Source organism: Spermophilus citellus, assembly GCF_964194105.1.
Source record: "Spermophilus citellus genome assembly, contig: SCAFFOLD_61, whole genome shotgun sequence".
In the NCBI taxonomy this organism is placed as follows: Eukaryota; Metazoa; Chordata; class Mammalia; order Rodentia; family Sciuridae; genus Spermophilus; species Spermophilus citellus.
Window position 1 is genome coordinate 1,360,461 of NW_027672724.1, and position 16,905 is coordinate 1,377,365.

Genomic DNA, 16,905 nt, shown 5'->3' on the forward strand with positions numbered 1-16,905 from the left:
AGTGTCATCAAGATTGGGTGAAAAAATGTGTGCTGAGATTTCAGGAAACTCGTAGTTTTTTGGAAGATTGGCAACACCTTTCCATGAAAGTGATTTGCGCGAGTCTCTGCTTAGGGCTACATCTATAGGAAACAAACCATAGAGATAGAACTTGGAGCTACTTTATTGTGTCAAGTTTCAAAGAGCTAGCACAAACCGTGTTTGATTTAGAGTTCCAACTACATGTATCCATATAGGAGAAAACAGAGTGAAACCTAAAAATTAAAACTGTTCCTGCCAACTAACAGTTTAACCTAGAAGAATGAAATTTGGTGAGCCAAGTGGGATTGGGGTACTGATCATTACCTGAAAGTGTCATCAAGATTGGGTGAAAAAATGTGTGCTGAGATTTCAGGAAATTCGTAGTTTTTTGGAAGATTGGCAACCCCTTTCCATGAAAGAGATTTGCGCCAGTCTCTGCTTAGGGCTACATCAATAGGAAACAAACCATAGAAATAGAACTTGGAGCTACTTTATTGTGTCAAGTTTCAAAGAGCTAGCACAAACCGTGTTTGATTTAGACTTCCAACTGCATGTATCCATATAGGAGAAAACAGAGTGAAACCTAAAAATTAAAACTGTTACTGCCAACGAACGGTTTAACATAGAAGAACGAAATTTGGTGAGCCAAGTGGGATTCGGGTACTGATCATTACCTGAAAGTGTCATCAAGATTGGGTGAAAAAATGTGTGCTGAGATTTCAGGAAACACTTAGTTTTTAGGAAGATTGGCAACCCCTTTCCATGAAAGTGATTTGCGCCAGTCTCTGCTTAGGGCTACATCAATAGGAAACAAACCATAGAGATAGAACTTGGAGCTACTTTATTGTGTCAAGTTTCAAAGAGCTAGCACAAACCGTGTTTGATTTAGAGTTCCAACTACATGGATCCATATAGGAGAAAACAGAGTGTTACCTAAAAATTAAAACTGTTACTGCCAACGAACGGTTTAACCTAGAACGAAATTTCTTGAGCCAAGTGGGATTGGGGTAGTGATCATTACCTGAAAGTGTCATCAAGATTGGGTGAAAAAATGTGTGCTGAGATTTCAGGAAACTCGTAGTTTTTTGGAAGATTGGCAACCCCTTTCCATGAAAGTGATTTGCGCCAGTCTCTGCTTAGGGCTACATCTATAGGAAACAAACCATAGAGATAGAACTTGGAGCTACATTATTGTGTCAAGTTTCAAAGAGCTAGCACAAACCGTGTTTGATTTAGAGTTCCAACTACATGTATCCATATAGGAGAAAACAGAGTGAAACCTAAAAATTAAAACTGTTCCTGCCAACGAACGGTTTAACCTAGAAGAATGAAATTTGGTGAGCCAAGTGGGATTGGGGTACTGATCATTACCTGAAAGTGTCATCAAGATTGGGTGAAAAAATGTGTGCTGTGATTTCAGTTAACTCGTAGTTTTTTGGAAGATTGGCAATCCCTTTCCATGAAAGAGATTTGCGCCAGTCTCTGCTTAGGGCTACATCAATAGGAAACAAACCATAGAAATAGAACTTGGAGCTACTTTATTGTGTCAAGTTTCAAATAGCTAGCACAAACCGTGTTTGATTTAGACTTGCAACTACATGTATCCATATAGGAGAAAACAGAGTGAAACCTAAAAATTAAAACTGTTACTGCCAACGAACGGTTTAACCTAGAAGAAAGAAACTTGGTGAGCCAAGTGGGATTGGGGTACTGACCATTACCTGAAAGTGTCATCAAGATTAGGTGAAAAAATGTGTGCTGAGATTTCAGGAAACTCGTAGTTTTTTGGAAGGTTGGCAACCGCTTTCCATGAAAGTGATTTGGGCCAGTCTCTGCTTAGGGCTACATCAATAGGAAACAAACCATAGAGATAGAACTTGGAGCTACTTTATTGTGTCAAGTTTCAAAGAGCTAGCACAAACCGTGTTTGATTTAGACTTCCAACTGCATGTATCCATATAGGAGAAAACAGAGTGAAACCTACAAATTAAAACTGTTACTGCCAACGAACGGTTTAACCTAGAAGAACGAAATTTGGTGAGCCAAGTGGGATTGAGGTACTTATCATTACCTGAAAGTGTCATCAAGATTGGGTGAAAAAGTGTGTGCTGAGATTTCAGGAAACTCGTAGTTTTTTGGAAGATTGGCAACCCCTTTCCATGAAAGTGATTTGCACCAGTCTCTGCTTAGGGCTACATCAATATGAAACAAACCATAGAGATAGAACTTGGAGCTACTTTATTGTGTCAAGTTTCAAAGAGCTAGCACAAACCGTGTTTGATTTAGACTTCCAACTGCATGTATCCATATAGGGGAAACAGAGTGAAACCTACAAATTAAAACTGTTACTGCACATGAACGGTTTAATCTAGAAGAACGAAATTTGGTGTGCCAACTGGGATTGGGGTAGTGATCATTACCTGAAAGTGTCATCAAGATTGGGTGAAAAAATGTGTGCTGAGATTTCAGGAAACTCGTAGTTTTTTGGAAGATTGGCAACCCCTTTCCATGAAAGTGATTTGCGCCAGTCTCTGCTTAGGGCTACATCTATAGGAAACAAACCATAGAGATAGAACTTGGAGCTACTTTATTGTGTCAAGTTTCAAATAGCTAGCACAAATCGTGTTTGATTTAGAGTTCCAACAACATGTATCCATATAGGAGAAAACAGATTGAAACCTAAAAATTAAAACTGTTCCTGCCAACGAACGGTTTAACCTAGAAGAATGAAATTTGGTGAGCCAAGTGGGATTGGGGTACTGATCATTACCTGAAAGTGTCATCAAGATTGGGTGAAAAAATGTGTGCTGAGATTTCAGTTAACTCGTAGTTTTTTGGAAGATTGGCAATCCCTTTCCATGAAAGAGATTTGCGCCAGTCTCTGCTTAGGGCTACATCAATAGGAAACAAACCATAGAAATAGAACTTGGAGCTACTTTATTGTGTCAAGTTTCAAAGAGCTAGCACAAAGCGTGTTTGATTTAGACTTGCAACTACATGTATCCATATAGGAGAAAACAGAGTGAAACCTAAAAATTAAAACTGTTACTGCCAACGAACGGTTTAACCTAGAGGAACGAAACTTGGTGAGCCAAGTGGGATTGGGGTACTGATCATTACCTGAAAGTGTCATCAAGATTGGGTGAAAAAATGTGTGCTGAGATTTCAGGAAACTCGTAGTTTTTTGGAAGGTTGGCAACCGCTTTCCATGAAAGTGATTTGGGCCAGTCTCTGCTTAGGGCTACATCAATAGGAAACAAACCATAGAGATAGAACTTGGAGCTACTATATTGTGTCAAGTTTCAAAGAGCTAGCACAAACCGTGTTTGATTTAGACTTCCAACTGCATGTATCCATATAGGAGAAAACAGAGTGAAACCTACAAATTAAAACTGTTACTGCCAACGAACGGTTTAACATAGAAGAACGAAATTTGGTGAGCCAAGTGGGATAGGGGTACTGATCATTACCTGAAAGTGTCATCAAGATTGGGTGAAAAAATGTGTGCTGAGATTTCAGGAAACTCGTAGTTTTTTGGAAGCTTGGCAACCCCTTTCCATGAAAGTGATTTGCACCAGTCTCTGCTTAGGGCTACATCAATAGGAAACAAACCATAGAGATAGAACTTGGAGCTACTTTTTGTGTCAAGTTTCAAAGAGCTAGCACAAACCGTGTTTGATTTAGACTTCCAACTGCATGTATCCATATAGGAGAAAACAGAGTGAAACCTACAAATTAAAACTGTTACTGCCAACGAACGGTTTAACATAGAAGAACGAAATTTGGTGAGCCAAGTGGGATTGGGGTACTGATCATTACCTGAAAGTGTCATCAAGATTGGGTGAAAAAATGTGTGCTGAGATTTCAGGAAACTCGTAGTTTTTTGGAACCTTGGCAACCCCTTTCCCTGAAAGTGATTTGCGCCAGTCTCTGCTTAGGGCTACATCAATAGGAAACAAACCATATGAGAGAACTTGGAGCTACTTTATTGTTTCAAGTTTCAAAGAGCTAGCACAAACCGTGTTTGATTTAGAGTTGCAACTACATGTATCCATATAGGAGAAAACAGAGTGAAACCTAAAAATTAAAACTATTTCTGCCAACGAACGGTTTAACCTAGAAGAATGAAACTTGGTGAGCCAAGTGGGATTGGGGTACTGATCATTACCTGAAAGTGTCATCAAGATTGGGAGAAAAAATGTGTGCTGAGATTTCAGGAAACTCATAGTTTTTTGGAAGATTGCCAACCGCTTTCCATGAAAGTGATTTGCGCCAGTCTCTGCTTAGGGCTACATCAATAGGAAACAAACCATAGAGATAGAACTTGGAGCTACTTTATTGTGTCAAGTTTCACAGAGCTACCACAAACCGTGTTTGATTTAGAGTTCCAACTACATGTATCCATATAGGAGAAAACAGAGTGAAACCTAAAAATTAAAACTGTTACTGCCAACGAACGGTTTAACCTAGAAGAACGAAATTTGGTGAGCCAAGTGGGATTGGGGTACTGATCATTACATGAAAGTGTCATCAAGTTTGGGTGAAAAAATGTGTGCTGAGATTTCAGGAAACTCGTAGTTTTTTGGAAGATTGGCAATCCCTTTCCATGAAAGTGATTTGCGCCAGGCTCTGCTTAGGGCTACATCAATAGGAAACAAACCATAGAGATAGAACTTGGAGCTCCTATATTGTGTCAAGTTTCAAAGAGCTAGCACAAACCGTGTTTGATTTAGAGTTCCAAATACATGTGTCCATATAGGAGAAAACAGAGTGTTACCTAAAAATTAAAACTGTTACTGCCAACGAACGGTTTAACCTAGAACGAAATTTCTAGAGCCAAGTGGGATTGGGGTACTGATCATTACCTGAAAGTGTCATCAAGATTGGGTGAAAAAATGTGTGCTGAGATTTCAGGAAACTCGTAGTTTTTTGGAAGCTTGGCAACCCCTTTCCATGAAAGTGATTTGGGCCAGTATCTTCTTAGGGCTACATCAATAGGAACCAAACAATAGAGATAGAACTTGGAGCTACTTAATTGTGTCAAGGTTCAAAGAGCTAGCACAAACCGTATTTGATTTAGAGTTCCAAATACATGTGTCCATATAGGAGAAAACAGAGTGAAACCTAAAAATTAAAACTGTTACTGCCAACGAACGGTTTAACCTAGAAGAACGAAATTTGGTGAGCCAAGTGGGATTGGCGTACTGATCATTAACTGAAAGTGTCATCAAGATTGGGTGAAAAAATGTGTGTTGAGATTTCAGGAAACTCGTAGTTTTTTGGAAGCTTGGCAACCCCTTTCCATGAAAGTGATTTGCGCCAGTCTAGGCGTAAGACTACATCAATTGGAAACAAACCATAGAGATAGAACTTGGAGCTACTTTATTGTGTCAAGTTTCAAAGAGCTAGCACAAACCGTGTTTGATTTAGAGTTCCAACTACATGTATCCATATAGGAGAAAACAGAGTGAAACCTAAAAATTAAAACTGTTACTGCCAATGAACGGTTTAACTTAGAAGAACGAAATTTGGTGAGCCAAGTGGGATTGGGGTACTGATCATTACCTGAAAGTGTCATCAAGATTGGGTGCAAAAATGTGTGCTGAGATTTCAGGAAACTCGTAGTTTTATGGAAGGTTGGCAACCCCTTTAAATGAAAGTGATTTGCGCCAGTCTCTGCTTAGGGCTACATCAATAGGAAACAAACCATAGAGATAGAACTTGGAGCTACTTTATTGTGTCAAGTTTCAAAGAGCTAGCACAAACCGTGTTTGATTTAGAGTTCCAACTACATGTACCCATTTAGGAGAAAACAGAGTGAAACCTACAAATTAAAACTGTTACTGCCAACGAACGGTTTAACCTCGAAGAACGCAATTTGGTGAGCCAAGTGGGATTGGGGTACTGATCATTACCTGAAAGTGTCATCAAGATTGTGTGAAAAAATGTGTGCTGAGATTTCATGAAACTCGTATTTTTTTGGAAGCTTGGCAACCCCTTTCCATGAAAGGGATTTGCGCCAGTCTCTGCTTAGGGCTACATCAATAGGAAACAAACCATACAGATTGAACTCGGAGCTACTTTATTTTGTCAAGTTTCAAAGAGCTAGCACAAACCGTGTTTGATTTAGAGTTCCAACTATATGTACCCATATAGGAGAAAACAGAGTGAAACCTAAAAATTAAAACTGTTACTGCCAACGAACGGATTAACATAGAAGAACGAAATTTGGTGAGCCAAGTGGGATTGGGGTACTGATCATTACATGAAAGTGTCATCAAGATTGGGTGAAAAAATGTGTGCTGAGATTTCAGGAAACTCGTAGTTTTTTGGAAGCTTGGCAACCCCTTTCCATTAAAGTGATTTGCGCCAGTTTCTGCTTAGGGCTTCATCAATAGGAAAAAACCATAGAGATAGAACATGGAGCTACTTTATGGTGTCAAGTTTCAAAGAGCTAGCACAAACCATTTGTGTTAGAGTTCCAACTACATGTATCCATATAGGAGAAAACAGAGGGAAACCTAAAAATTAAAACTGTTACTGCAAACGAACGGTTTAACCTAGAAGTACAAAATTTGGTGAGCCAAGTGGGATTGGGGTACTCATCATTACCTGAAAGTGTCATCAAGATTCGGTGAAAAAATATGTGCTGAGATTTCAGGAAACTCGTAGTTTTTTAGAAGCTTGGCAACACCTTTCCATGAAAGTGATTTGCGCCAGTCTCTGCTTAGGGCTGTATCAATAGGAAACAACCCATAGAGATAGAAGTTGGAGCTACTATATTGTGTCAAGTTTCAAAGAGCTAGCACAAACCGTGTTTTATTTAGAGTTCCAACTACATGTATCCATATAGGAGAAAACAGAGTGAAACCTAAAATTTAAAACTGTTACTGCCAACGAACGGTTTAACCTAGAAGAACGAAATATGGTGAGCCAAGTGGGATTGGGGTAGTGATCATTACCTGAAAGTGTCATCAAGAATGGGTGAAAAAATGTGTGCTGAGATTTCAGGAAACTCCTCGTTTTTTGCAGTCTTGGCAATCCCTTTCCATGAAAGTCATTTGCGCCAGTCTGGGTTTAGGGCTACATCATTAGGAAACAAACCATAGAGAAAGAACTTGGAGCTAATTTATTGTGTCAATATTCAAAGTGCTAGCACAAACCGTGTTTGATTTAGAGTTCCAACTGCATGTATCCATATAGGAGAAAACAGAGTGAAACCTAAAAATTAAAACTGTTACTGCCAACGAACGGTTTAACCTAGAAGAACGAAATTTGGTGAGCCAAGTGGGATTGGGGTAGTGATCATTACCTGAAAGTGTCATCAAGATTGGGTGAAAAAATATGTGCTGAGATTTCAGTAATCTCATAGTTTTTTGGAAGATTGGCAACCCCTTTCCATGAAAGTGATTAGCACCAGTCTCTGCTTAGGGATACATCAATAGGAAACAAACCATAGAGATAGAACTTGGAGCTAGTTTATTGTGTCAAGTTTCAAAGAGCTAGCACAAACCGGGTTTGATTTAGAGTTCCAACTACATGTATGCATATAGGAGAAAACAGAGTGAAACCTAAAAATTAAAACTGTTACTGCCAACGAACGGTTTGACCTAGAAGAACGAAATTTGGTGAGCCAAGTGGGATTGGGTACTGATCAACACCTGAAAGTGTCATCAAGATTGGGTGAAAAAATGTGTGCTGAGATTTGAGGAGTTTTTTGGAAGGTTGGCAACCCCTTTAAATGAAAGTGATTTGCGCCAGTCTCTGCTTAGGGCTACATCAATAGGAAACAAACCATACAGATAGAACATTTCACTACTTTATTGTGTCAAGTTTCAAAGAGCTACAACAAACCGTGTTTGATTTAGAGTTCCAACTACATGTATCCATATAGAAGAAAACAGATTGAAACCTAAAAATTAAAACTGTTACTGCCAACTAACGGTTTAACCTAGAAGAACGAAATTAGGTGAGCCAAGTGGGATTGGGGTACTGATCATTACCTGAAAGTGTCATCAAGATTGGGTGAAAAAATGTGTGCTGAGATTTCAGGAAACTCGTAGTTTTTTGGAAAATTGGCAACCGCTTTACATGAAAATGATTAGCACCAGTCTCTGCTTAGGGCTACATCAATAGGAAACAAACCATAGAGATAGAACTTGGAGCTACTTTATTGTGTCAAGTTTCAAAGAGCTATCACAAACCGTGTTTGATTTAGAGTTCCAACTACATGTATCCAAATAGGAGAAAACAGAGTGAAACCTAAAAATTAAAACTGTTACTGCCAACGAACGGTTTAACGTAGAAGAACGAAACTTGGTGACCCAAGTGGGATTTGTTGTACTGATCATTACCTGAAAGTGTCATCAAGATTGGGTCAAAAAATGTGTGCTGAGATTTCAGGAAACTCGTAGTTTTTTGGAAGCTTGGCAACCCCTTTCCATGAAAGAGATTTGCGCCAGTCTCCGCTTAGGGCTACATCAATAGGAAACAAACCATAGAGATAGAACTTGGAGCTACTTTATTGTGTCTAGTTTCAAAGAGCTAGCACAAACCGTGTTTGATTTAGAGTTCCAACTACAGGTACCCATATAGGAGAAAACAGAGTGAAACCTAAAAATTAAAACTGTTACTGCCAACGTACGGTTTAACCTAGAAGACGGAAATTTGGTGAGCCAAGTGGGATTGGGGTACTGATCATTACCTGAAAGTGTCATCAAGATTGGGTGAAAAAATGTGTGCTGAGATTTCAGGAAACTCGTAGTTTTTTGGAAGCTTGGCAACCCCTTTCCAGGAAAGTGATTTGCGCCAGTCTCTTCCTGGGCTTCATCAATAGGAAAAAACCATAGAGATAGAACATGGAGCTACTTTATGGTGTCAAGTTTCAAAGAGCTAACACATACCATTTGAGTTAGAGTTCCAACTACATGTATCCATATAGGAGAAAACAGAGGGAAACCTAAAAATTAAAACTGTTACTGCAAACGAACGGTTTAATCTAGAAGTACAAAATTTGGTGAGCCAAGTGGGATTGGGGTACTCATCATTACCTGAAAGTGTCATCAAGATTGGGTGAAAAAATGTGTGCTGAGATTTCAGGAAACTCATAGTTTTTTAGAAGCTTGGCAACCCCTTTCCATGAAAGTGATTTGCGCCAGTCTCTGCTTAGGGCTGTATCAATAGGAAACAAACCATAGAGATAGAACTTGGAGCTACTATATTGTGTCAAGTTTCAAAGAGCTAGCACAAACCGTGTTTGATTTAGAGTTCCAACTACATGTATCCATATAGGAGAAAACAGAGTGAAACCTAAAAATTAAAACTGTTACTGCCAACGAACGGTTTAACCTAGAAGAACGACATATGGTGAGCCAAGTGGGATTGGGGTAGTGATCATTACCTGAAAGTGTCATCAAAATTTGTGAAAAAATGTGTGCTGAGATTTCAGGAAACACGTAGTTATTTGGAAGATTGGCAACCCCTTTCCATTAAAGTCATTTGTGCCAGTCTATGCTTAGTGCTACATCATAGGAAACAAACCATAGAGATAGAACATGGAGCTACTTTATTGTGTCAAGTTTCAAAGAGCTAGCACAAACCGTGTTTGATTTAGAGTTCCAACTACATGTATTCATATGGGAGAAAATTGAGTGAAACCTAAAAATTAAAACTTTTACTGACAACGAATGGTTTAACCTAGAAGAAAGATGATTGGTGAGCCAAGTGGGTTTGGGGTACTGATCATTACCTGAAAGTGTCATCAAGATTGTGTGAAAAAATGTGTGCTGAGATTTCAGGAAACTCGTAGTTTTTAGGAAGCTTGGCAACCCGTTTCCATGAAAGTGATTTGCGCCAGTCTATGCTTAGGGCTACATCAATAGGAAACAAACCATAGAGATAGAACTTGGAGCTACTTTATTGTGTCAAGTTTCAAAGAGCTAGCACAAACCGTGTTTGATTTAGAGTTCCAACTACATGTATCCATATAGGAGAAAAACAGAGTGAAACCCAAAATTGAAACTGTTACTGCCAACGAACGGTTTAACCTAGAAGAACGAAATTTGGTGAGCCAAGTGGGATTGGGGTACTGATCATTACCTGAAAGTGTCATCAAGATTGGGTGAAAAAATGTGTGCTGAGATATCAGGAAACTCGTAGGTTTTTGGAAGCTTGGCAACCCCTTTCCATGAAAGTGATTTGCACCAGTCTCTGCTTGGGGCTACATCAATAGGAAACAAACCATAGAGATGGAACATGGAGCTACTTTATTGTGTCAAGTTTCAAAGAGCTAGCAAAAACCGTGTTCGATTTAGAGTTCCAAATACATTTGTCCATATAGGAGAACACAGTGTGAAACCTAAAAATTAAAACTGTTACTGCCAACGAACGGTTTAACATAGAAGAACGAAATTTGGTGAGCCAAGTGGGATTGGGGTACTGATCATTACCTGAAAGTGTCATCAAGATTGGGTGAAAAAATGTGTGCTGAGATTTCAGGAAACTCGTAGTTTTTTGGGAGCTTGGCAACCCCTTTCCATGAAAGTGATTTGCGCCAGTCTCTGCTTAGGGCTACATCAATAGGAAACAAACCATAGAGATAGAACATGGAGCTACTTTATTGTGTGAAGTTTCAAAGAGCTAGCACAAACCGTGTTTGATTTAGAGTTCCAACTACATGTATTCATATAGGAGAAAATTGAGTGAAGCCTAAAAATTAAAACTGTTACTGCCAACGAACGGTTTAACCTAGAAGAACGAAGTTTGGTGAGCCAAGTGGGACTGGGGTACTGATCATTACCTGAAAGTGTCATCAAGATTGGTTGAAAAAATGTGTGCTGAGATTTCAGGAAACTCGTAGTTTTTTGGAAGCTTGGCAACCCCTTTCCATGAAAGTGATTTGCGCCAGTCTCTGCTTAGGGCTACATCAATATGAAACAAACCATAGAGATAGAACTTGGAGCTACATTATTGTGTCAAGTTTCAAAGAGCTAGCATAAACCGTGTTTGATTTAGAGTTCCAACTACATGTATCCATACAGGAGAAAACAAAGTGAAACCTAAAAATTAAAACTGTTACTGCCAACGAACGGTTTAACCTAGAAGAACGAAATTTGGTGAGCCAAGTGGGATTGGGGTACTGATCATTACCTGAAAGTGTCATCAAGATTGGTGAAAAAATGTGTGCTGAGATTTCAGGAAACTCGTAGTTTTTTGGAAGCTTGGCAACTCCTTTCCATGAAAGTGATTTGCGCCAGTCTCTTCTTAGGGTTACATCAATAGGAAACAAACCATAGAGATAGAACATGGAGCTACTTTATTGTGTCAAGTTTCAAAGAGCTAGCACAAACCGTGTTTGATTTACAGTTCCAACTACATGTATTCATATAGGAGAAAATTGAGTGAAGCCTAAAAATTAAAACTGTTACTGCCAACGAACGGTTTAACCTAGAAGAACGAAGTTTGGTGAGCCAAGTGGGACTGGGGTACTGATCATTACCTGAAAGTGTCATCAAGATTGGGTGAAAAAATGTGTGCTGAGATTTCAGGAAACTCGTAGTTTTTTGGAAGATTGGCAACCCCTTTCCATGAAAGTGATTTGCGCCAGTCTCTGCTTAGGGCTACATCAATAGGAAACAAACCATAGAGATAGAACTTGGAGCTACTTTATTGTGTCAAGTTTCAAAGAACTACCACAAACCGTGTTTGATTTAGAGTTTCGACTACATGTATCTATATAGGAGAAAACACAGTGAAACCTAAAAATTAAAACTGTTACTGCCAACGAACGGTTAAACCTACAAGAACGAAGTTTCGTGAGCCAAGTGGGACTGGGGTACTGATCATTACCTGAAAGTGTCATCAAGATTGGGTGAAAAAATGTGTGCTGAGATTTCAGGAAACTCGTAGTTTTTTGGAAGCTTGGCAACCCGTTTCCATGAAAGTGATTTTCGCCTTCTCTGCTTAGGGCTACATCAATAGGAAAAAAACCAAAAAGATAGAACTAGCAGCTACTCTATTGTGTCAAGTTTCAAAGAGCTAGCACAAACCATGTTTGATTTAGAGTTCCAACTACATGTATCCATATAGGGGAAAACAGAGTGAAACCTAAAAATTAAAACTGTTACTACCAACGAACGGTTTAACCTAGAAGAACGAACTTTGGTGAGCCAAGTGGGATTGGGGTACTGATCATTACCTGAAAGTGTCATCAAGATTGGGTGAAAAAATGTGTGCTGAGATTTCAGGAAACTCGTAGTTTTTTGGAAGATTGGCAACCACTTTCCATGAAAGTGATTTGCGCCAGTCTCTGCTTAGGGCTACATCAATAGGAAACAAACCATAGAGATAGAACTTGGAGCTACTTTATTGTGTCAAGTTTCAAAGAGCTAGCACAATCCGTGTTTGATTTAGAGTTCCAACTACATGTATTCATATAGGAGAAAATTGAGTGAAACCTAAAAATTTAAACTGTTACTGCCAACGAACGGTTTAACCTAGAAGAACGAAGTTTGGTGAGCCAAGTGGGATTGGGGTACTGATCATTACCTGAAAGTGTCATCAATATTGGGTGAAAAAATGTGTGCTGAGATTTCAGGAAACTCGTAGTTTTTTGGAACCTTGGCAACCCCTTTCCATGAAACTGATTTGCGCCAGTCTCTGCTTAGGGTACATCAATAGGAAACAAACCATAGAGATAGAACATGGAGCTACTTTATTGTGTCAAGTTTCAAAGAGCTAGCACAAACCGTGTTTGATTTAGAGTTCCAACTACATGTATCCATATAGGAGAAAACAGAGTGAAACCTAAAAATTAAAACTGTTACTGCCAACGAACAGGTTAACCTAGAAGAACGAAGTTTGGTGAGCCAAGTGGGATTGGGGTACTGATCATTAACTGAAAGTGTCATCAAGATTGGGTGAAAAAATGTGTGCTGAGATGTCAGGAAACTCGTAGTTTTTTGGAAGCTTGGCAACCCCTTTCCATGAAAGTGATTTGCACCAGTCTCTGCTTAGGGCTACATCAATAGGAAACAAACCATAGAGATAGAACTTGGAGCTACTTTATTGTGTCAAGTTTCAAAGAGCTAGCACAAACCGTGTTTGATTTAGAGTTCCAACTACATGTATCCATATAGGAGCAAACAGAGTGAAACCTAAAAATTAAAACTGATACTGCCAACAAACGGTTTAACCTAGAAAAACGAAATTTGGTGAGCCAAGTGGGATTGGGGTACTCATCATTACCTGAAAGTGTTATCAAGATTGGGTGAAAAAATGTGTGCTGAGATTTCAGGAAACTCGTAGTTTTTTGGAAGATTTGCAACCGCTTTCCATGAAAGTGATTTGCGCCAGTCTCTGCTTAGGGCTACATCAATAGGAAACAAACCATAGAGATAGAACTAGCAGCTACTCTATTGTGTCAAGTTTCAAAGAGCTAGCACAAACGGTGTTTGATTTAGAGTTCCAACTACATGTATCCATATAGGAGAAAACAGAGTGAAACCTAAAAATTAAAACTGTTACTACCAACGAACGGTTTAACCTAGAAGAACGAACTTTGGTGAGCCAAGTGGGATTGGGGTACTGATCATTACCTGAAAGTGTCATCAAGATTAGGTGAAAAAATGTGTGCTGAGATTTCAGGAAACTCGTAGTTTTTTGGAAGATTTGCAACCCCTTTCCATGAAAGTGATTTGCGCCAGTCTCTGCTTAGGGCTACATCAATAGGAAACAAACCATAGAGATAGAACTAGCAGCTACTCTATTGTGTCAAGTTTCAAAGAGCTAGCACAAACCGTGTTTGATTTAGTGTTCCCACTACATGTATCCATATAGGAGAAAACAGAGTGAAACCTAAAAATTAAAACTGTTACTACCAACGAACGGTTTAACCTAGAAGAACGAACTTTGGTGAGCCAAGTGGGATTGGGGTACTGATCATTACCTGAAAGTGTAATCAAGATTGGGTGAAAAAATGTGTGCTGAGATTTCAGGAAACGCGTAGTTTTTGGAAGCTTGGCAACCCCTTTCCATGCAAGTGATTTGCGCTAGTCTCTGCTTAGGGCTACATCAATATGAAACAAACCATAGAGATAGAACTTGGAGCTACTTTATTGTGTCAAGTTTCAAAGAGCTAGCACAAACCGTGTTTCATTTAGAGTTCCAACTACATATATCCATATAGGAAAAAACAGTGTGAAACCTAAAAATTAAAACTGTTACTGCCAATGAATTGTTTAACCTAGAAGAACGAAGTTTGGTGAGCCAAGTGGGATTGGGGTATTGATCATTACCTGAAAGTGTCATCAAGATTGGGTGAAAAAATGTGTGCTGAGATTTCAGAAAACTCGTAGTTTTTTGGAAGATTGGCAACCCCTTTCCATGAAAGTGATTTGCGCCAGTCTCTGCTTAGGGTACATCAATAGGAAACAAACCATAGTGATAGAACTTGGAGCTACTTTATTGTGTCAAGTTTCAAAGAGCTAGCACAATCCGTGTTTGATTTAGAGTTCCAACTACATGTATTCATATAGGAGAAAATTGAGTGAAGCCTAAAAATTTAAACTGTTACTGCCAACGAACGGTTTAACCTAGAAGAACGAAGTTTGGTGAGCCAAGTGGGACTGGGGTACTGATCATTACCTGAAAGTGTCATCAAGATTGGGTGAAAAAATGTGTGCTGAGATTTCAGGAAACTCGTAGTTTTTTGGAAGATTGGCAACCCCTTTCCATGAAAGTGATTTGCGCCAGTCTCTGCTTAGGGCTACATCAATAGGAAACAAACCATAGAGATAGAACTTGGAGCTACTTTATTGTGTCAAGTTTCAAAGAACTACCACAAACCGTGTTTGATTTAGAGTTCCAACTACATGTATCTATATAGGAGAAAACACAGTGAAACCTAAAAATTAAAACTGTTACTGCCAACGAACGGTTTAACCTACAAGAACGAAGTTTGGTGAGCCAAGTGGGATTGGGGTACTGATCATTACCTGAAAGTGTCATCAAGATTGGGTGAAACAATGTGTGCTGAGATTTCAGGAAACTCGTAGTTTTTTGGAAGCTTGGCAACCCGTTTCCATGAAAGTGATTTGCGCCAGTCTCTGCTTAGGGCTACATCAATAGGAAACAAACCATAGAGATAGAACTTGGAGCTCCTTTTTGTGTCAAGTTTCAAAGAGCTAGCAAAAACCGTGTTTGATTTAGAGTTCCAACTACATGTATCCATATAGGAGAAAAACAGAGTGAAACCTAAAAATTAAAACTGTTACTGCCAACGAACGGTTTAACCTAGAAGAACGAAATTTGGTGAGCCAAGTGGGATTGGGGTACTGATCATTACCTGAAAGTGTCATCAAGATTGGTGAAAAAAATGTGTGCTGAGATTTCAGGAAACTCGTAGTTTTTTGGAAGCTTGGCAACCCCTTTCCATGAAAGTGATTTGCGCCAGTCTCTGCTTAGGGATACATCAATAGGAAACAAACCATAGAGATAGAACTTGGAGCTACTTTATTGTGTCAAGTTTCAAAGAGCTAGCACAAACCGTGTTTGATTTAGAGTTCCAACTACATGTATCCATATAGGAGAAAACAGAGTGAAACCTAAAAATTAAAACTGTTACTGCCAACGAACGGTTTAAACTAAAAGAACGAAATTTGGTGAGCCAAGTGGGATTGGGGTACAGATCATTACCTGAAAGTGTCATCAAGATTGGGTGAAAAAATGTGTGCTGAGATTTCAGGAAACTCGTAGTTTTTTGGGAGCTTGGCAACCCCTTTCCATGAAAGTGATTTGCGCCAGTCTCTGCTTAGGGCTACATCAATAGGAAACAAACCATAGAGATAGAACATGGAGCTACTTTATTGTGTCAAGTTTCAAAGAGCTAGCACAAACCGTGTTTGATTTAGAGTTCCAACTACATGTATTCATATAGGAGAAAATTGAGTGAAACCTGAAAATTAAAACTGTTACTGCCAACGAACGGTTTAACCTAGAAGAACGAAGTTTGGTGAGCCAAGTGGGATTGGGGTACTGATCATTACCTGAAAGTGTCATCAAGATTGGGTGAAAAAATGTGTGCTGAGATTTCAGGAAACTCGTAGTTTTTTGGAAACTTGGCAACCCGTTTCCATGAAAGTGATTTTCGCCAGTCTCTGCTTAGGGCTACATCAATAGGAAACAAACCAAAAAGATAGAACTAGCAGCTACTCTAATGTGTCAAGTTTCAAAGAGCTAGCACAAACCATGTTTGATTTAGAGTTCCAACTACATGTATCCATATAGGAGAAAACAGAGTGAAACCTAAAAATTAAAACTGTTACTACCAACGAACGGTTTAACCTAGAAGAACGAACTTTGGTGATCCAAGTGGGATTGGGGTACTGATCATTACCTGAAAGTGTCATCAAGATTGGGTGAAAAAATGTGTGCTGAGATTTCAGGAAACTCGTAGTTTTTTGGAAGATTGGCAACCACTTTCCATGAAAGTGATTTGCGCCAGTCTCTGCTTAGGGCTACATCAATAGGAAACAAACCATAGAGATAGAACTTGGAGCTACTTTATTGTGTCAAGTTTCAAAGAGCTAGCACAATCCGTGTTTGATTTAGAGTTCCAACTACATGTATTCATATAGGAGAAAATTGAGTGAAACCTAAAAATTTAAACTGTTACTGCCAACGAACGGTTTAACCTAGAAGAACGAAGTTTGGTGAGCCAAGTGGGATTGGGGTACTGATCATTACCTGAAAGTGTCATCAATATTGGGTGAAAAAATGTGTGCTGAGATTTCAGGAAACTCGTAGTTTTTTGGAACCTTGGCAACCCCTTTCCATGAAAGTGATTTGCGCCAGTCTCTGCTTAGGGTACATCAATAGGAAACAAAC